The sequence below is a fragment of the Moschus berezovskii genome, chromosome 6 (assembly GCF_049115385.1).
Source record: "Moschus berezovskii isolate FMDL1 chromosome 6, NW_MosBer_1.0, whole genome shotgun sequence".
Classification (NCBI taxonomy): domain Eukaryota; kingdom Metazoa; phylum Chordata; class Mammalia; order Artiodactyla; family Moschidae; genus Moschus; species Moschus berezovskii.
Window position 1 is genome coordinate 82,944,826 of NC_142465.1, and position 22,804 is coordinate 82,967,629.

At 43.1% G+C, this 22,804-nt stretch overlaps 1 pseudogene; it reads left to right on the plus strand.

Annotated features, from left to right (window-relative positions):
• Positions 1-3,693: 3,693 nt before the first annotated feature.
• Positions 3,694-3,792, plus strand: LOC129537300 (U6 spliceosomal RNA; annotated as a pseudogene).
• Positions 3,793-22,804: the final 19,012 nt, after the last annotated feature.

Here is a 22,804-nt window from a genome sequence, read left to right on the forward strand (position 1 = left end):
GCCACTTGGGCCTGAGGATTATTTTGAGCTGGGGGCTTCCCTGATAGCTCAGTTGGTAAAGAATTCGCCTGTTATACAGGAGATGTGGGTTCGATCCCTGGGTTGGGAAGATCCCCTGGAGAAGGGAAAGCTCACCCCCTCCAGTATTCTGGCCTGGATAATTCCACGGACTGTATATTCTCTGTACATGGCACAGCCTCAAAGGCAGTTGTGAAGATGAAGGGTGGCAGAGAATGCCAACTCAAAACAAACCACTTTGGCCTGAGGATTATTTTGAGCTAAAGGTACACAGCAAGTGAGCTGACCAGCTCTCTTTTCTTCCTAAAAGCAGGAGATAAACTGCCCTATGGCTTTCCTGATGGCTCAAGCGGTAAACAATCCGCCCTCAATGCAGGAGACACAGGGGACTCGGGTTTGATCCCTGAGCAGGGAAGATCCCCTGGAGGAGAAAACAGCAACCCACTCCCGTATTCTTGCCTGGAAAATCCCATGAGCAGAGGAGCCTGGAGCCTGGCGGGCTACAGTCCAGGGGGTTGGACACGACTGAGCACACACACACTGTTGGAAATGGAAACTGGCCTACGACAGATGTCCTCCTACTGAAAGGAAACAACCTTATCGTCAAGGGTGGGAAGGTGAAGGCAAGACACTTCTGTGCAAAAAGACCTTGTTAAAATAACTCTTATCTTTCGTTAGCCTCCCTGTTTATTTTACTTAGTTTTCCACAATTACCTGTCTTTGTTCATTAGGTATTTATTTCCTTATGAGGGCTTTCCTGTCACATTAAAATTATACTAAATGAATATGTATGGTTTTCTCTGGTTAATCTACTTCATGGAAATTTAAATCTAATGCCCAGATGAAAACTCTAAGTTGCCCGGGGCAGATTCATGTCAATGTATGACAAAACCAACCAATATAATATTGTAAAATAATTAGCCTCCAATAAAAATAAAAATAAAAAATAATAAAATACTCTGCATGAAGTCAAAAAAAAAAGAAAACTCTAAGTTGTTCAGCCACTAAGTCGTGCCCTACTCTTTGCGATCCCATGGACTGTAGCACACCAGGCTCTTCTGTCCTCCACTGTCTCCCAGAGTTTGCTCAAATTCATGTCCATTAAGTTGGTGATGCTATCTAACCATCTTATCCTCCAACGTCCCCCTCCTTCTTTTGCCTGCAGTCTTTCCCAGCTTCAGGGTCTTTTCCAACAAAGCTCTTCACCTCATGTGGCCAAAGTACTGGAGCTTCAGCTTCAGCAACAGCCTTTCCAATGAATATTCAGGGTTGATTTCCTCTAAGACTGACTGGTTTGAGCTGCTTGCAGTCCAAGGAACTCTCGAGTCTTCACTAGCACCACAATTCGAAAGCATCAATTCTTCAGCCAAAGTTTAGGTAAAATTTTGCCTCCTCTACAGGGATTAAATAGGGTAACTATGTATCTGAAACACCTTAATATGGAAGAAACACTATTATTATCTACTAAATATGTGCATATATGTGAATGTGAATGTAAATGCCAAAAAAAAAAGAAAAGTACTCTGGAAGGGAACACACAAAAATGGTAGTAGTTGTCATTCCAGGGAAGGGGAGTGAGATTCAGAGGAAGGGTTGGGAAAAGGTTTTACCATTTACTCTGTATTTTTCTGAATTTTAATTTTTTTCAATGAGAATTTCTTCATCAATGAATTATTTGTGGAACTTTAAAAGTGATATATAGGGAATTCCCCAGCAGTCCAGTGGTTAGTACCTCGAGCTTCCACTGCAAGGGGCATGTTTGATCCCTGGTAGGGAAACTAAGATCCCACAGGCCTCAGGACCCAAAAGCCATGTGACATGGCCAAATAAAAAAAAAATTTTAATTAAAAAAACTAACATATAAAAGCCAACCTTTGCAGTAGTGTTAGAAAAATCACATCATGTACGAAAAGTACCTGTCATTTAATCAAGTAAAATAGGCTTTGTATTTTCTAAAATAACCTGAAAATATCTTTTAAAAAATACAAATCTGATTTTTTAAAAAATCATATCGGTTTTGCCATAGGAGAGGATTGCCTTAGGAAGAGGCTAAAGCAATGTCATAGGAAAGTGTATTAATGTGCTCCAACCACAACATCTTAGAAACCTCTTGCAGTGTAATCATAAAGGAAGTTCTTACATGACAATGCCAACCTTTTTCATTACTGTATCACTGTCTAGAGCGGTTCTTGCTTTTAGTCTTCTGCAGTCATATCATCATGACTATTTGAGTTTCCACACCATAAACATATTTATGTGACAAAAAAAAGAAACATGCTGCTGGCATTACTTCACCTAGGCCACAGCCATGCATTATTATATAGGACACGTTTTATTATAGGTAATAAAAGTCACAACAAAAATAAACTTTTAAATTTAAAGCCAGTATTCTGCCCTAGTCCAGAATATTTCTGGTGACTCTTGTGCCTCATGTTTGGGAATATTAAAACAATAATTTACCTGAGCACTTTATCCCTTATTTTAAGGGTGTAAACTCTGGGAAGAGAAGCTGTGGTAGAGATGCTTCTGGAGCTCCTATTCCCCCAGACTGAGCCTAACTGTACCCATGGAGGCCTCTGCTGACTCTTCCTCCGTTTCCCGGTATATAGAGAAAGCGCAGGGATGGTAAAGGCTGAAGCTTGAGATTCCCCTGCTGGTGAAATTGAGTCGAAGATAACTAAGTTAGAGAAACTTCTTCAGTATGGTCAACCATTCACACTATCCCAAAGGAAATCAAGCCTTTTCCAGAGGGATATTAGCGAGGGCGGGGGTTGGGGACAGATGCCAGTGGGGTGGGGGGTGGTAAAGAATCCCCTTGCCAATGCAGGAGACGGGGTTCTATCCCTGATCAGAGAAGTCCCACATGCCGAGGAGCAACTAAGCCCAAGGGCCACAACTACCGAGTCTGTGCTCTGGAACCTGGGACCTGCAACGACTGAGCCCATGTGCTGCAACTATTAAAGCCAGTACGCCCTAGAGCCCAGGCTCCAGAACAAGAGTAGCTACCACAATTAGAAGCCACCACAATGAGAAGCCCCCCCCCCACGGCAACTAGAGAGAAGCCCTACTCACCACAACTAGAGAAAAGCCCGAGCAGCAATGAAGACTCAATACAGGCAAAAAAAGGAGAACAAACAAAAACGTCTGCCTTAAAAAAAAAAAAAAAAGAGCGAGTGAGAGGGAAAGAAGGGAAGGAGGAGGAATGGTAAACTGAAAGGGGCAAAGGAGTGGCCTTTGAGGAAGCCCAGATGAAAGCCCCTGCGATTGCATAACATAACCACCAGGTGGCGCACGGGAAAGCAGCACACTCCGGCCCTCGACGGACTACAGTTCAGTTCAGGCACTCAGTCCTGTCCGCCTCTTAGTGACCCCAAGGACTGCAGCGCGCCAGGCTTCCCTTTCCATTACCAAATCCCGGAGCTTAACGCATGTCCATCGACTCGGACTACAGTCTTGAGTTAAAGCCACCAGCCCCTTAGGTTCCCACCAGTAGTCAAACAAAGCAAGGGTGGTCTCGCTTTGGCAGCACATTTAATAGCGACTTCACTTTCACTTTCACACATTGGAGAAGGAAATGGCAACCCACTCCCGTGTTCTTGCCTGAAGAATCCCAGGGACAGGGGAGCCTGGTGGGCTTTCTTCTACGGGGTCACACAGAGTCGGACACGACTGAAGTGACTTAGCAGCAGCAGCATACTAAAATTGAAACGATAGAGATTGGTATGGCCCCTGCGCAAGGATGACACGCAAATTCCTGAAGCGTTCCATATTTTGTGCCCTTCCCCACCGTCCAGACACCGTTTGCGTCTTAGCCCCCATGGAAACGCTTTTTGTCAAAACCACAGTGCCTGGCACTTAATTCTGAACTTGTGATATTTCACTATAAAAAATAAAGCAAGGGTGACTGTAAACGCCGTGGAATTGTGCCGCATAGATGGGAGGGAATTGGGAGGGGCTCATAAAGGGTTTGGGTTTCTGTTAGATGATTTAGGGAAGAATTTATCAGGGTGAGGCTTGCTCTGGACCAGGTGCGGTCAGAAAGGAGGGGTAATTTGGTGACTGAGTATCTTAATGATTTTCATCAAAGATATGACAGGAACGGGATCAAGCTAACGCCGTCATTCAGAAAGAACAATAAAGAAGTGGTAGTTACTCGTGTTAGCTAGGAAATGGTGGCGGGGGGCACAGGGCAGGGGGAGCGGGAGTTTGGTTGTTTCTGTGGTTCTAAGAGCTGCTTTGGTTTGTGCTGAAGGCATGGTTGCAGAATGGTCTCTGTCTCACTCCATAGAGGGCTCTCAGGAGACAGTGCCTTTCTGAGAAAAGGTTTATGATTGGTAGGTACTAAACCAGTTCCCAGCTGTGGGGCCAGGCCGGTTGCCAGCTGACAACTGTGGAAACTTCTTTTTTTTTTCACATGCTTCTTATCCCCCTGTTCCCTGCTGTCAGAAGGAGCAGCCTAGGAAGTCATCCTAGGGAAGCCTGTGGCATGGTAGCTAAATGGCTGAACCATGGCTTCAGACTGACCTCACTGCGCTTCTCAAGTCTACCATTCACTGGCTGTGGGACCTTGGATAAGTTATTTAACTTCTCTGTGCCTTTTTCCTCTTCTGTAAAAGAAAATAAAAATAGTACAGGGAAACTGGGAAAATGAAATGAGATAGCACATGTAAAGCACTTACAACAGTGCCTAACACATGATAGGCATTTAACTTAGACTAATCTACCCTGTTTTGGAGGAGGAAATGGCAACCCACTTCAGTATTATTGTGTGGGAAATCCCACAGACAGTGGATCCTGGTGGGACTACAGTTCATGGGGTCACAAAAGAGTCCGACACGACTTAGCGACTAAACAACAGCAACCCGATTCATTATTTGTCAGAGGTCACAATGCTCAGTGCACTCTGGAAACCCATCAAGGGACTGAAGAATCAAATAATATTCAGTTTATAAAAACACTTCTACTATCAGAAGATGCTCATGCATATACCACTACTATATATAAAGTAGATAACTACTGATCATAAGAACCTACTGTATAGCACAGGGAACCCCATCAATACTCTATAATAGTCTATATGGGAAAAGCCCATAAGGGAAAAGAGAAGGGATATATGTATTCACTTTTGCTGTTCACCTGAAACTAATACAACATTGTAAATCAACTATATGCCAGTAAATTTTTTAAAATGTGTTCATTAAATAATATTTTTCTTTTTTCTGACAACTTGAAAATAAAATCAGAATATCAAAAAGAAAACAGAAAAGAAGATTACTCATAAATGAAGTTGAAGGGTTCTCTTTTGTTTCTGGTTTGTCCAAAGCATATCTATTCCAGACTTAGTAAGAAGAGACTTGTATTCAAAAAGATTATTGCAAGGGGGGAAGGAAAATACAGCAGTGAGAGAAGGCTGTGACATAGGTTTGCTGCAAGCATCTCAGAGTTGGGCAAAAAGATTTTCCCTCTGTTATAGAGAGGAGTAAACAAGGCTGGGAAGAGCCAGACTCAGGGAAGTGGGATGAAACAGTGGTGTGAGGACTTCCCTGGTGGTCCAGTGGTTAAAAATGTGCCTGTCAATGCAGGGTACATGGGTTCAATCCCTGGTCCAGGAAAGACCCACATGCCACAGAGCAACTAAGCCTGTGTGACACAACTCTAGAGCCGAAGCGCAACAAGAGAAGCCACTGTGACGAGAAGCCTGTGCACCACAATTAGAGAGCAGCCCCTGATTGCCGTCACTAGAGAAAGCCAGTGAGCAGCAATGCAGACCCAGTGCAGTCAAAAACAAATTGGGGAAAAAAAAAAAACTTAAAAAAGAGTGGCATGAATGGATGGTAGATTAGAGAATGTTTGACCCTATTCTTGGAAGCTGTGTGTTGTGCTGTGTGTTCAATCATGTGTGACTCTTTGTGACTTCATGGACTGTAGCTCCCCAGGCTCCTCTGTCCATGGGATTTTTCAGTCAAGAATAGGGGACTGGATTGCCATTTCCTTCTCCCAAAGGATCTCTCTGACCCAGGGATAAAATCTGCATCTCCTGTGTCTCCTGCACTGCAAGCAGATTCTTTACCACTGAGCCACAGGGGAAGCCCTTTCTCAGAAGCTGAAGTGAAGTGAAGTCGCTCAGTCATGTCTGACTCCTTGCAGCCCCATGGACTGTAGCCTACCAGGTTCCTCTCTCCATGGGATTCTCCAGGCAAGAATACTGGAGTGGGTTTCCATTTCATTCTCCAGGAGATCTTCTCGACGCAGGGATCCAAACCAGGTCTCCTGCACCGTAGGCAGACGCTTTACCATCTGAGCCACCAGAGAAGTCACTGAGGGTGGGTCAAAGCTCAAGGACCTAGAGGAAGGAGAGAGCTTAACCAAAGTTTGGTTGACATTATTGTGTTGCATTTATTGGTGGGGACAAGCAGCTCAGCTAATCATTTATGAGGCAAAGAAAGGAAATCATGAGGGTCTATGTCTCTCCTTGTCACAGTGAACAAGTGACATCTTGTCTATATTGGCCGGGAAAGGACAGGTCTTAGTATTAAGCAAAGGCTGCTGGGGGATTTCTTAATCCTTACCAATGTTTTCCAGGATAACAGGGCTCAGGTAAGATTCAGCATTTATTCAGGTTGCAAATTATAATACATGTTTCCTATTCCTTAAATTTCTGCGTTTCACATAAAGGATGAAATATTCTAAGAGATCATGGATCCTTACATAGAGGCGCGGGTCTATAAGACAGAAGGGTCAGGGAAGGGCTGGTTTACTTGCAAAGTCCTTGGTAAACTGAACTGTTTAGAACCTTGTGTGGCTCTTGCATTTCTTCCGGCCTACAAGTGAATCCTGGTGACTCAGTGGTGAATAATCCACCTACTAATGCAAGGAGACACAGGAGACACTGGTTTGATCCCTGGGTTGGGAAGATCCCCTGGAGAAGGAAATGGCAACCCACTCCAGTATTCTGCTGAGATAATCCCATGGACAGAGCAGCCTGATAGGCTACAATACATAGGGTCACACAACTGAGTGACTAAGCATGCACGTACGCACAAGTGGATCAATAAAAACTAAAACTTGAAATGAGGCAACATCAGCACATATGTTGAAACCACATTTTAGTTCAAACCCTGTTGAGGGCCCAACTCTCTTCCAGGGCTTTGGGAAGTCTCAGTGTTAAAATGCTGCTCAGCCCACAGCCCATGCAGGGCGATTGCTGTGCTGCTTACTTCCCTTTGCCTGTAAGGGGTCCAGCCTGCATGTAGACCATCTCCCTCTCATTCTGTCCTCTCCTTTCAGAGCCTTTCCATCTGCAGTGACACAGCTTGAGGCTGCTCACATATTCCACTGTGGAGCTGGGCAATCTTGTAACTCCTGCATTTTGCAATGTGTCCTGGAGGCAGCCTGGATCTGCAGTAGACCTGGGAGGCTCCCCACGCCTGCCCTCCACCTCGGGGAACGTCTTTATTACACACTCTTGTCAGGTTCTGAGCACTCAAGCTTTGATTTACTTTCCCTTCCGAGAGCCAAGGGAATAAAACTGTCAAGTACAAGCTGATGATATGAACTAGTTCTGAGGATTTATGAAAATGCTCAAAATCCAAGCAGGGCTTGAGGAGAAACAGCCTGACGTCCTCAGCCAGGAAGTGTGGTCACCACCTGTGGGTGGGTCTCACCACCCTCCCCACTCACCGCCCCTTCCTCTTTCCTGAAGAGATTCCTCTTCCCCTCCTCCCCACCGTGTCAGGAGACAATGCTCTCCCCGTCTTGAAAACAAAACCAAACCCTGCCTGTTCTGAGACAGAGGATGTGAATCAGAGGATCCGGTAACTGGAAGGAGCTTGACTGACTTGTCTGGTCCCCCTCCCTCCTTTGGGAAACTACTCGTGGCTCCACATTTGGAGAGTTAGTTCCCGCCCTTTTTCCTTACATCTAGGAAGGTTCTAATTATGAATCTTTCTAGGGGCTTCCCTGGCAGCTCAGACGGTAAAGAATCCACCTGCAGTACAGGAGACCTGGGTTTGATTCCTGGGTTGGGAAGATCCCCTGCAGGAGGGCATGGCAACCCACTCCAGTATTCTTACCTGGAGAATCCCCATGGAGAGAGGAGACTGGTGGACAAACAGTCCATAGGGTCGCAAAGAGTCAGACACAACTGAGCTACTTAAGCACAACTGCCGGTGTCCACACACACTCAGTCCTCTCTGGTTCCTTTCTTCACGTGAGCTCAGAGAGCTCAGAGAGCTTCACCTGATAATTAGTTTTGCTTGAAGATGAGCAGAGCTTACAGTGGGGAATTGACAGGAAGCAAACTAGAGACATGAGCTAAGAAAGCAGAGGAGGACTTCCTCAATGAGTGGCCACCTATTCAGATGAAAGGCCAAGTAAAACTCCTCCCAAAGAGACACAGGAACAGTTGGAGAACAATATCCTCCTAAGGCTTGCACCTTGACAAGCATATAGACTTTCTGAGGCACTGCAAACTGTATAAACTCTTTCAGTCCTCTTTAGAAACGCATTTGTTAGCATTTAGAGAAAAGAAAATTTTACTTTTTGACCCACGTTTTAAATACCTATTAATAGCTAACTATCACAAGTTGTAGAGCTTAATATAACCATTTTTTTAAAAGATGTATTTGTTTATTTGGCTGTGGTGGGTATCTTTGTTGCTGTGAGAGGGTTTTCTCTAGTTGGGTCCAGTAGGGTCCACTCTGTTGCAATGTGCAGGCTTCTCATTGAGATGGCTTTTGCTGTGGAGCACAGGCTTAAGGCACATGTGCTTCAATAATAGCAGCTCATGGGCTCAGTAGTTGTGGCTCTCGGGCTCTAGAGAGCTGGCTTAGTAGTTGTGGTACATAGGCTTAGTTGCTCTGCAGTATAGGGGATCTCCCCAGACCAGGGATCAAACCAGTGTCCCTTGCATTGGCAGGTGGATTCTAAACCACTGGACCACCAGGGAAGCCCTTTTCAACCATTTATTTTGCAGTTGGTTTTCCAGGTAAGCAATTTGAGGACTCCACAAGGCAGTCTGTCTGCCTGGCTCTATGTGGGGCAGCAAGGTCTAGTGATAGCCTTCTAGGTGGCGTCTTTGTTCATGTGTCTGACGTCTCAGTGATCCTTGGGCTTTTCTTGATGTCCACCTGGGGCTTCAGACCCCAGGGCTTCTTCATGTGGCTTGAGCTTCTCATAACATGGTGGTTTCGAGAAAGCTGCACTTTCTAGAAGTAGGAAATAGATGCTACTGAGGCCAATTAAGGGCTATACCTGAAACAGGAACAGTGTCACCACTGCTGTATTCTAACAGTCAAAGTAGTCACAGAGCCCACCGAGGTTCAAGGGGAATGTCAAGTCCTTGTTGCAGAAGAGCAATGGGGTTGGGAGATATTATGTGGCCATCTTTAGAACATGCAACCTATCACAACCCATAATCTTTTTAGTAATATATCACATGGAAATTATGCCAGAGAAGTACAAAACAGAGAAGTTCATCAAAGCTTTTGTAGGAAAAAACCTCCAAACAGTGAAAAGAATCTACAAGTCTACCAATAGGTAAATGACTAAATCAATTGTCATGCACCAACTCACAATAATAAAAAGCCATAATAATTGAAAAGATTATGAAACAACATGAATAAGTGTTACTTGTAGCTCAGTTGGTAAAGAATCTGCCTGCAGTAATGGAGATCCAGGTTCAATTCCTAGGTCGGGAAGATTCCTTGGAGAAGGAAATGGCAATCCACTCCAATATTCTTGCCTGGAGAATCCATGGACAGAGGAGCCTGTCAGGCTATATAGTCCATGGGGTCGTAAGAGTTGGACATGACTTAGCGACTAAACTACGACTACAATAAAAGGAGAAAATGTAAAATTGAAAAGCATATGTACTATGAAGATAATTATGTAAAACCCTGCACATGTCTGGGTAAAGTCTGGAAGGAAATATGCAGAAATGAAAATTTTTGCCTTGAGGTGGTAAGATTCTACATACCTTCCATTTTCCTCTTTATTGTTATAGCTTCACGAAAAATGAAATTGAGAAGAAAAGAAGTAAAGCTTTAATTGTCAGTGCTCAGTGCTTGGCAGGTACATGTAGAAGTGCAGGGAAGAAACAGGGAACACACAACTCTCCCTATAATTCACTCATTCAGATAAACTGCCAGGTCAGAGGATCCATAGATATTCTTGTTTATAATTAACTTTCTGCTTTGACCTCTCATTTTCAGAATGCTGATTGTCATGGAAGCAATAATTGTCATATTAGCCTTGCTATGTTTTTAAGGCTGTTCATGATATGAGATTGTAAATACTTTAAAAAGCTACTACAACATAAAACATAAGGTGATATTTTAATCTTTTTCATAATAACTCCATCTACACCTACCCCTACTTCTAACCCTGTCTCCCATGAAGCACTCCCAGTAGTGAAGCCTCTATGCAGTCTCTTGAGTTTGGGCTGACATTGTTGACCCTATTAACCAATAATATATGCCAGAAGTGATGCTGTGCTAGGTCCAGGCTTCAGTCTTGAAACGATAGTAGCTTCCACTTTTTGCTCTTGGGAACCCTGAGCTGCCATGTACGAAATCCAATTACCTTGTTGTAGAGACCACATAAAGCTGGGAGGTCAGCTGACCAGGGAGCTGGGAGGCATCACTCAATATGCTAGCTGATTGCAGATACACAAGTGACCACTGGCAAGATCAATAGAAAAATCACTCAGCTGAGCCTAGACCAAGTGAACAGTTGTTTTAAACACTAAGTTTGGGGATAGTTTGTTATGCAGCAACAGAAACACCAGATACCTGTGTCTTTTATTGATGTACTCATTCCAAAATATTTATTGAATCTCTTGTTGTCGTTGTTCAGTAGCTAAGTCATGTCCGACTCTTTGCAACACCATGAACTACAGCACTCCAGGCTTCCCTGTCCTTTACTATCTCCCTGAGTTTGCTCAAACTCATGTCCGTTGAGTCAGAGATGCTATCCAACCATCTCATCCTCTGTCACCCACTTCTCCTCTTGCCCTCAATCTTTCCCAGCATCTGGGTCTTTACAAATGAGTCGGCTCTTCACAGCAAGTGGCCAAAGTATTGGAACTTCAGCTTCAGCATCAGTCCTTCCAATGAATATTCAGGGTTGATTTCCTTTAGGACTGACTGGTTTGACCTCCTTTCTGTCCAAGGACTTTCAAGAGTCTTTTCCAGCACCACAGTTCAAAAGCGTCAATTCTTCGGCACTCAGCCTTCTTCATGGTCCATCTGTCACATTGGTACATAACTACTGGAAAAACCATAGCTTTGATTATATGGACCTTTGTTGGAAAAGTGGTATCTCTGCTTTTTAATATACTGTCTAGATTTGTCATAGCTTTTCTTCCAAGAAGCAAGCATCTTTTAATTTCATGGCTGCAGTCACTATCCACAGTGATTTTGGAGCCCAAGAAAATGAAATCTGACACTGTTTCCACTTTTTCTGCATTTATTTGCCATGAAATGATAGGACCAGATGCCATGATCTTCATTTTCTGAATGTTGAGTTTTAAGCCAGCTTTTTCACTCTTCTCTTTCACCTTCATCAAGAAACTCTTTAGTTCCTCTTCACTTTCTGCCATTAAAGTGGTATCATCTACATATCTGAGGCTGTTGATATTTCTCCCAGCAATCTTGATTCCAGCTTGTGATTCATCCAGCCCAGCCTTTTGTATGATGTACTCTGCATATAACTTAAATAAGCAGGGTGACAATATACAGCCTTAACATACTCCCTTCCCAATTGTGAACCAGTCCATTGTTCCATGTCCAGTTCTAACTGTTTCTTCTTGACCTGTGTACAGGTTTCTCAGGAGGCAGGTTAGTGGTCTGGTATTCCCATCTCTTTCAGAATCTTCCACAGTTTGTTGTGATCCACATAGTCAAAGGCTTGAACCTCTACCAGTGCCAGTTCTAGGAACTGGATACCGTGGTGAAAATTAACAATTAAACAAACAGATCTCTACATTTTGAGTAGAGATCTAAATGATTAGATGGAGCCAACTGTACAAAGATTAGAAGGAATCATGTTGCAGGGATGGTGAAGAGATGCAGTCAAAGAGGTAGGCAGGGACTGGATCATGTTTGGCCCTGGAGGAGTTTGGGTTTTACTCTGTGTGTAACGGGGAGTTTCCTGGAGAGTTTAACAAAATGGAGGAATATTGTCTAAAACAATGATTCTGGCAGCCGTGTGGAATAAAAACCGTAGGGCCACCAGACAAGATCAGAGAAATTAGCCAACACTTGCTATAGTCCAGGCAGTATGTAAGGATGGCTCAGACTAGAGAATTAGATCTCAAAGTATGGTCTTGGTAGTTTAGTGTTTCCTTAAAAAACTAAACATTGAATTGCTGTATGACCTAGCAGTTCTACTTCTTGGTATACCCAAGAAAACTGAAAACACGTGTCCACACAAAAGCTTGCACACTGATGTTCATAGCAACATTATTGATAACAGCTAAAAAGTGGAAAGAACTCAAATGTCTATCAACTAATGAATAAATAAAATGTAGTATATATCCATATAATGGAATATTATTAAGCCATATGAGTGAATGAAGTACTGACAGATGCTACTATGAAAATACTATGCTAAGTAAAAGACAACCACTGAATTGAAAGTTCAATTCAGTTTTTTAAAGCACCCAGAATTGGCAAATCATTAGAAAAAGAAGGTAGATCAGTGGTTATCAGGGGTTGGTATGAGAGGTAACGGGTAAAGATTGCTAATGCAGAGATAATTGCACAACTTTGTAAACATGCTGAAAACTATTGAACCATCAGTCTTTTTTTTTTTTTTTTTGGCTTCACCACACATCTCATGTGCTCTTAGTCCTTCCACCAGCAAGTGAACCCAGACCCCCAGCATTGGAACCTTGAGTCCTAACCACTGGACCACTAGGGAATTCCCTGTTGATCTTAAAAGGGTGAAGTTCATGGTATAAAAAGTATAGCTCCATTTATTTTTTTAATGTTAAAAAGTGCTTTCTGGGGAGCCCTGAAGATCCCTCTGAGACATTCTTGTGGGTTTGTAAGGTCAAAAATACTTTCATAATAGCAGTAAGACATTACTTGCCTTTTTTATTCTCATTCTTTCATGAGTATACAGCAGAATTTTCCAGAGGCTATGTGACATGTGATATTGCAGCAGATTGAATGCAGAAGTAGCTATGAAAGAAAATCCAGCCTTTTTAAAAAAAAGTCAAACATTAAAGAGATTGGCAATAAAGTAAAGTAATGCTACTATTATCACTAAATTTGGGGGGATAGGTCTACTTAGAAAGTGTATTACTTATATTAACATGATACAGACTTATTTTTTAAAGGGTAAATAAATATTTTAAATTGTTTCAGCTCTGATTTCTGATGCTAATGATAAATATTAATACAATTCACATAAACATAACAGGTCTTTGGAGTCCATAACAGGAATTTCCATAAGTGTGAAGGAACCCTGAGACCAAAACGTTTGAGGACTGCTGAAGTAGAATGATATCAATGGAAACATTAAAAAGTGGTTTCAAATAAACTCCATTGCTGGGGATTTAGATGTTAATAGTAAGAGGAAGGGAGAAGGCAATGGCACCCCACTCCAGTACTCTTGCCTGGAAAATCCCATGGGCGGAGGAGCCTGGTGGGCTGCAGTCCATGGGGTTGCTAAGAGTCGGGCATGACTGAGCAACTTCTCTTTCACTTTTCACTTTCATGCATTGGAGAAGGAAATGGCAGCCCACTCCAGTGTTCTTGCCTGGAGAATCCCAGGGACGGGGGAGCCTGGTGGGCTACCGTCTATAGGGTCGCACAGAGTCGGACCCGACTGAAGCGACTTAGCAGCAGCAGCAGCAGCACCAGTAAGAGGAAGATGCTTATATATTTCCTTTTCTCCTTTGCTTTTCACTTCTCTTCTTTCACAACTATTTGTAAGGCCTCCTCAGACAGCCATTTTGCTTTTTTGCATTTCTTTTCCATGGGGATGGTCTTGGTCCCTGTCTCCTGTACAATGTCACGAACCTCCGTCCAGAGTTCATCAGGCACTCTATCTATCAAATCTAGTCCCTTAAATCTATTTCTCACTTCCACTATATAATCATAAGGGATTTGATTTAGGTCATATCTGAATGGTCTAATGGGTTTGCCTACTTTCTTCAATTTAAGTCTGAATTCGGCAATAAGGAGTTCATGATCTGAACCACAGTCAGCTCCTGGTCTTGTTTTTGCTAACTGTATACAGCTTCTTCATCTTTGGCTGCAAAGAATATAATCAATCTGATTCCACTATTGACCATCTGGTGATGTCCATGTGTAGAGTCTTCTCTTGTGTTGTTGGAAGAGGGTGTTTGCTATGACCAGTGCGTTCTCTTGACAAAACTCTATTAGCCTTTGCCCTGCTTCATTCCGTGCTCCAAGGCCAAATCTGCCTATTACTCCAGGTGTTTCTTGACTTCCTACTTTTGCATTCCAGTCCCCTATAACGAAAAGGACATCTTTTTTGGGTGTTAGTTCTAAAAGGTCTTGTAGGTCTTCATAGAACCGTTCAACTTCGGCTTCTTCAGCATTACTGGTTGGGGCATAGGCCTGGATTACTGTAATATTGAATGGTTTGCCTTGGAAACAAACAGAAATCATTCTGTCATTTTTAAGATTGCATCCAAGTAATGCATTTCGGACTCTTTTGTTGACCATGATGGCTACTCCAATTCTTCTAAGGGATTCCTGCCCACAGTAGTAAATATAATGGTCATCTGAGTTAAATTCACCCATTCCAGTCCATTTTAATTCACTGATTTTTAGAATGTCTATGTTCACTCTTGCCATTTCCTGTTTGACCACTTCCAATTTGCCTTGATTCATGGACCTAACATTCCAGGTTCCTATGCAATATTGCTCTTTACAGCACCGGACCTTGCTTCTATCACCAGTCACATCCACAACTGGGTATTGGTTTTGCGTTTGCTCCATCCCTTCATTCCTTCTAGAGTTATTTCTCCTCTGATCTCCAGTAGCATACCGGGCACCTACCGACCTGGGGAATTCCATATTCAGTATCCTATCATTTTGCCCTTTGATACTGTTCATGGGGTTCTCAAGGCAAGTATACTGAAGTGGTTTGACATTCCCTTCTCCAGTGGACCACATTCGGCTGTGGTCCATGTGATCAGATCGACTAGTTTCCTGTGATTATGATTTCAGTGTGTCTGCCCTCTGATGCCCCCTCCCAATACCTACGGCCTTATTTGGGTTTCTCTTACCTTGGGCATGGGATATCTCTTCACAGCTGCTCCAAGAAAGCGCAGCCGCTGCACCTTACCTTGGACGAGGGGTATCTCCTCAAGTCCGCCCCTCCTGACCTTGAACGTGGAGTAGCTCCTCTCAGCCCTCCTGCGCCTGTGCAGCCACCTCCTATTTGACGTGGGGTAGCTCCTCTTGGATCACTACTAACAAAGCTAGTGGAGGTGATGGAATTCCAGTTGAGCTATTGCAAGTCTTGAAAGATGATGCTGTGAAAGTGCTGCACTCAATATGCCAGCAGATTTGGAAAACTCAGCAGTGGCCACAGGACTGGAAGAGGTCAGTCTTCATTCCAATCCCAAAGAAAGGCAATGCCAAAGAATGCTCAAACTACCGCACAATTGCACTCATCTCACACGCTAGTAAAGTCATGCTCAAAATTCTCCAAGCCAGGCTTCAGCAGTATGTAAACCGTGAACTCCCAGATGTTCAAGCAGGTTTTAGAAAAGGCAGAGGCACCAGAGATCAAATTGCGAACATCTGCTGGATCATGGAGAAAGCAAGAGAGTTCCAGAAAAACATCTATTTCTGCTTCATTGACTATGCCAAAGCCTTTGACTGTGTCGATCACAATAAACTGTGGAACATTCTGAAAGAGATGGGAATCCCAGACCACCTGACCTGCCTCTTGAGAAACCTGTATGCAGGTCAGGAAGCAACAGTTAGAACTGGACATGGAACAACAGACTGGTTCCAAATAGGAAAAGGAGTACGTCAAGGTTGTATATTGTCACCTTGCTTATTTAACTTATATGCAGAGTACATCAGGAGGAACGCTGGGCTGGAAGAAGCACAAGCTAGAATCAAGATTGCAGGGAGAAATATAAATAACCTCAGATGTGCAGATGACACTACCCTTATGGCAGAAAGTGAAGAGGAACTCAAAAGCCTCTTGATGAAAGTGAAAGAGGAGAGTGAAAAGGTTGGCTTGAAGCTCAACATTCAGAAAACAAAGATCATGGCATCTGGTCCCATCACTTCATGGGAAATAGATGGAAAAACAGTGGAAACAGTGTCAGACTTTGTTTTTTTGGGCTCCAAAATCACTGCAGATACTGATTGCAGCCATGAAATTAAAAGACGCTTACTCCTTGGAAGGAAAGTTATGACCAACCTTGATAGTATATTAAAAAGCAGAGACATTACTTTGCCAACCAAGGTCCGTCTAGTCAAGGCTATGGTTTTTCCCGTGGTCATGTATGGATGTGAGAGTTGGACTGTGAAGAAAGCTGATCGCCGAAGAATCGATGCTTTTGAACTGTGGTGTTGGAGAAGACTCTTGAGAGTCCCTTATACTGCAAGGAGATCCAACCAGTCCATTCTAAAGAAGATCAATCCTGGATGTTCATTGGAGGGACTGATGCTAAAGCTGAAACTCCAATACTTTGGCCACCTCATGCGACGAGTTGACTCACTGGAAAAGACTCTGATGCTGGGAAAGGTTGGGGGCGGGAGGAGAAGGGGACGACGGAGAATGAGATGGCTGGATGGCATCACCGACTCTGTGGACATGAGTTTGAGTGAACTCCGGGAGTTGGTGATGGACAGGGAGGCCTGGCGTGCTGTGATTCATGGGGTCGCAGAGAGTCGGACACGACTGAGCGATTAAACTGAACTGAGTAAGAGGAAGAAAGAATCAAGGATGGCTTCTGGTTGGGGGCCTAAGCAAGTCTGCATGGTCGAGTCATGAGCTGAAATCAGGAGAACTTCCGTATGTCAGCAAATTTGGAAAACTCAGCAGTGGGCACAGTACTGGAAAATGTCAGTTTTCGTTCCAGTCACAAAGAAGGGCAATGCCAAAGAATGTTCAAACTACCATACAGTTGCATTCATCTCACTTGCTAGCAAGGGTATGCTAAAAAATTATTCAAGTTAGGCTTCAGTAGTACTTGAGAACTTCCAGATGTACAAGTTGGGTTTAGAGAAGGCAGAGGAACCAGAGATCAAATTGCCAACATTTGTGGGATCATCGAGAAAGCAAGGGAATTCCAGAAAAAATGTCTACTTCTGCTTCATTGACTACTCTAAAGCCTTTGACTGTGTGGATCACAAGAAACTCTGGAAAATTCTTAGAGAAATACCAGACCACTTACCTGTCTCCTGAAAAACCTGTATGCTGGTCAAGAAGCAACCCTTAGAACGGGACATGGAACAACAGACTGGTTCAAAATTGGGAAAGGAGTATGTCAAGGCTGTATATTGTCACCCTGCTTCTTTATAACTTATATGCAAGTATAAATGCCGGGCTGGATGAATCACAAGCGGAAGTCAAGATTCCTGGGAAAAATACCCACAAACTCAGATATTCGATTCCACTCTAAAGGCAGAAAGCAAAGAGGAACTCTAAGAGTCGGACACGACTGAGCGACTGAACTGAACTGAAAGAGGAACTAAAGAGTCTCTTGATGAGAGTGAAAGAGGAGAGTAAAAATGTGGCTTGAAACTCAACATTAAAAAAAACAATATCGTGGCATCCGGTGACATCATGCATGTCATCATGAAGCTAAGTCGCTTCAGTCGTGTCCGACTCTGTGCTACCCCATGGCCTGTCACCCGCCAGGCTCCTTTGTCCATGGGATTCTCCAGGCAACAATACTGTGGTGGGTTGCCATGCCCTCCTCCGGGGGATCTTCCCAACCCAGGGGTTGAACCTGCATCTCTTATGTTTCCTATATTGGCAGGCGAGTTCTTTGCCACTAGTGCCACCTGGGAAACCCTCTGGTGCCATCAGTTCAGTTTAGTTCAATTACTCAGTCATGTCCAACTCCATGGACTGCAGCATGCCAGGCTATCACCAACTCCTGGAGCTTGCTCAAGCTCATGTCTATTGAGTCGCTGATGTCATCCAACCATCTCATCCTCTGTTGCCCCCTTCTCTTCCTGCCTTCAATCTTGCCCAGAATCAGGGTCTTTTCCAATGAGACAGTTCTTCACATCAGGTGGCCAAGTATTGGAGCTTCAGCTTTAGCATCAGCCTTTCCAGTGAATATTCAGGTCTGATTTCCTTTAGGATTGACTGGTTTGATCTCCTTCCAGTCCAAGGGACTCTCAAGAATCTTCCACAACACCATAGTTCAAAAGCATCATTTCTTCAGCCCTCAGCTTCCTTTATAGTCCAACTCTCACACACATACACAACTACTGGAAAAACCGTAGCTTTGACTAGATGGAGCCTTTGTTGGCAAAGTAATGTCTCTGCTTTCCAATATGCTATCTAGGCTGGTCATAGTTTTTCTTCCAAGGAGCAAGTGTCTTTTAATTTCATGGCTGCAGTCACTATCCACAGTGATTTTGGAGCCCAAGAAAATGAAATCTGACACTGTTTCCACTTTTTCCCCATATATTTGCCGTGAAATGATAGAACCAGATGCCATGATCCTCGTTTTTTTAATGTTGAGTTTTAAGCCAGCTTTTTCACTCTCTTTCACTTTCATCAAGTTCTTTAGTTCCTCTTCGCTTTCTGGGTTAAGGATGGTGTTATCTGCATATTTGAGGTTACAGATTTTTCTCCTGACAGTCTTGATTCCAGCTTGTGCTCATCCAGCCTGGCATTTCACAAGATATTTGCCCATCTTAGGATGAAATGTTCCCTTGGTATCTCTAGTTTTTTTGAAGAGATCACTAGTGTTTCCCATTCTATTGTTTTCCTGTATTTATTTGCACTGATCACTTAGGAAGGCTTTCTCATCTCTCCTTGCTATTCTTTGGAACTCTGCATTCAGATGGATATCTCTTTCTTTTTCTCCTTTGCCTTTCACTTCTCTTCTTCTCTCAGCTATTTGTAAGGCCACCTCAGACAACCTCAGACAGCCTTTTAGCATTTCTTTTTCTTGGGGATGGTCTTGATCACAGACTCCTGTACAGTGTCATGAACCTCGGTCCATAGTTCTGCCTGAAGTTCTGTACTCAGGCAGTCTATCAAATCTAATCCCTTGATTCTATTTGTCACTTCCACTGTATAATCATAAGGGATTTGATTTAGGTCATATCTGAATGGTCTAGTGGTTTTCTCTACTTCCTTCAATTTAAGCCTGAATTTTGCAATAAGGTGTCCATTATCTGAGCCACAGTCAGCTCCTGACCTTGTTTTTGCTGACTGTATAGAGCTTTTCCATCTTCAGCTGCAAAGAATATAATCAATCTGATTCCACTATTGACCATCTGGTGATGTCCATGTGTAGAGTCTTTTCTTGTGTTGTTGGAAGATGGTGTTTGCTATGACCAGTGAGTTCTCTTGACAAAACTCTTTAGACTTTGCCCTGTTTCATTTTGTACTCTAAGGCCAAACTTGCCTGTTACTCCAGTTATCTCTTGACTTCCTACATTTGCACTCCAGTTCCCTGTGATGAAAAGGACATCTCTTTTTGGTGTTAGTTCTAGAAGGTCTTGCAGGTTTTCATGGAATTGTTCAGCGTCAGCTTCTTCAGCACTAGTGGTTGGCGCATAGACTTGGATTACTGTGTTATTGAATGGTTTGCCTTGAAAACCAACAGAGATCATTCTGTCATTTTTGAAATTGCACCCAAGAACTGCATTTCGGACTCTGGTTGACTATGATGGCTCCTCCGTTTCTTCTAAGGGATTTTCTTGCTCACAGAAGTAGATATAATGGTCATCTGAATTAAATTCACCCATTCCAGTCCATTCGAGTTCACTGATTCCTAAAATGTCGATGTTCACTCTTGACTTGCCATCTCCTGTTTGACTATTTCCAATTTACTTTGATTCATGGACCTAACTTTCCAAGTTCCTATGCAATATTGTTCTTACACCATCGGACTTTCCTTCCATTACCAGTCACATCCATACCTGGGCATTGTTTTTGCTTTGGCTCTGTCTCTTGCACGAGTTATTTCTCCACTCTTCTACAGTAGCATATTGGGGACCTACTGACCTGGGAGTTCATCTTTCAGTATCATATCTTTTTGTGTTTTCACACTGTTCATGGGGTTCTGAAGGCAAGAATACTGAAATGGGTTGCCATCCCCTTCTCCAGTGGACCCCACTTTGTCAGAACTCTCCACTATGATCTGTCCATCTTGGGTGGCCCTACATGGCATGGCTCATTGTTTCATTGAATTAGACAATGCTGTGGTCCATTTGATCAGTTTGGTTAGTTTTCTGTGATCATGGTTTTCATTCTGTCTGCCCTCTGATGGATAAGGATAAGAGGCTTATGGAAGCTTCCTGATGGGAGAGACTGACTTTGGGGGTCACTGGTGCCTCACTTCATGGAAAATAGAAGCGGGGAAAGTGGAAGTAGTGACATTTCATTTTCTTGGGCTCCAAAATCACTGTGAACAGTGACTGCAGCCATGAAGTTAAAAAACCCTTGCTCCTTGGAAGCAAAGCTATGATGAACCTAGACAGTATGTTAAAAAGCAGAGACATTATTTTACTGACAAAAGTCTGTATAATCAAATGTATGGTTTTTCCTGTAGTCATGTACAGACGTGAAAGTTGGACCATAAAGAAGGCTGAGCCCAAAGAACTGATGCTTTCAAACTGTGGTGCTGAAGAAGACTCTTATGAGTCCTTTGGACTGCAAGGAGATCAAACAGTCAATTCTAAAGGAAATCAACTAAACACTCATTGGAAGGGCCGATGCTGAAGCTGAAGCTCCAATACTTTGGCCACCTGATGGGAAGTGCCAACTCATTGGAAAAGACCTTGAGGCTGGGAAAGATTGAGGGAGGAGAAGGACTTGACAGAGGATGAGGTGCTTGGATATCATCTCATCAATGGACATGAGTTTGAGGAAATTCCAGGAAATGGTAAAGGACAGTGAAGCCTGGTGTGCTGCAATCCATGGGGTCACAAAGTATTGGACATGACTTAGCAACTGAATAATAGCGACATGTGAGGAAGAAGTTGGGCAGAGAAGAATTAACTTCTACATCAGAAATGTAGATACTTAGACGTTGAAGGACGACCTTATTTAATGCTTTCTCCAATCTGATGAATTAGATATTTTGTCTTCATTTTACATATGAAGACAGTATAACTTAGAATTTGCCTAGAAAGCAGGAGATAAATCCTGCTCTAAACCAGGTCTGACTGAAATCCAAGCTTATCTCAGTTTCCCTAAATTCACCTAACTCCCAAATGAGCTTCCTCAGTGGCACAGTGGTAAAGAATCTGCCTGCTAATGCAGGAGGTGCAAGAGAAATGCGTTTGATCCCTGGATCGGAGGATCCCCTGGAGTAAGAAATGGCAACTCATTCCAGTATTCTTCCCTGGAAAATTACATGGACAGAGGAGATTGGAGGGCTACAGTCCATGGGCCCGCAGAGTCAGACATGACTGAGTGCACACAGACAGACACACATACACACACTCCCAAATAGGAAGAAATAATAAAGAGATTTAGGTAAAAGTGATATTTAAAGTATGTAGCAAACATTTTGGTACCCTATGAAGGCTTCAGTTCCCACAAGCATCTATGACACGTTTCCTGTGGGATGATACAAGATGAGGGACCAAGTGGGCATCAAGCATGTCCACTAGGTGTGGGCCCATCAGAGACCAATCCTGCCCCACAGAGGGCCAGAGAAACCAGGGGCTGGGTCAGGGGGAGGAGGAGTAGGAAGTGCTACCTTTTAGGAAGAATTTTAATATTTTAACAGAGTGCAAAAACTGCAGTGTAAAGCCAGCTGAAAGTCAGCTGTGATGTTAGTAAGGTTGGTGTTAAAATATTTCCCCTTTCATTCTGGATTCAGAGAAATTATTTTCAAAATCAGAGCTTGGGTTTCAGTTTTGCCCTGTTTCTTGTCTTGCAAATAATGTTTGCTCTATTTCTAATCCTTGGATAAAATCAACCACCTACGCAACCAATCTATCAAATATGGGAATGTGATTTATAAGATATATTCATTTTAACATAATTTCAGCATAACAAAACAATACATGGAGACAAACTCAAAATTAAATTCCTGCAAGTTCAATCTGAAAAAATGTTTGTATTACTATTGTTATCTAAGCTAGGTGACTATCAGTAAGACCTTAATATTGCTTACTGTATATTATTTGGTATTAAAGTTTTCATTTTTTCACATTTGTAAATGGCATTATGATTGTGCTTTTTAAAAAAGAGTCAATATCTTAGATGTACATACTACAGTATTTCTGATGAGATATTTTATATCTGACAGCTAATTTCCAATAATCTAGTGTAGTGGAGTGTGGGGTTATAAATGAAACAAGATTGGCCATATAGCGATAAATGTTGAATCCAGGTAATCAGTACATAGCAGCAGTTTAGTCACTAAGTTGTGTCTGACTCTTGCGACCCCATGGACTATAGCCTGCCAGGCTCCTCTGTCCATGGGATTCTCCATGCAAGAATATTGGAGTGGATTGCCATTTCCTTCTGCAGGGAATCTTCCTGAACCAGGAATTGAACCCAGGTCTCCTGCACTGCAGGCAGATTCTTTTCCAACTGAGCTACGAGGGAAGCCCAGTACATAACTGAGGGAATCAGT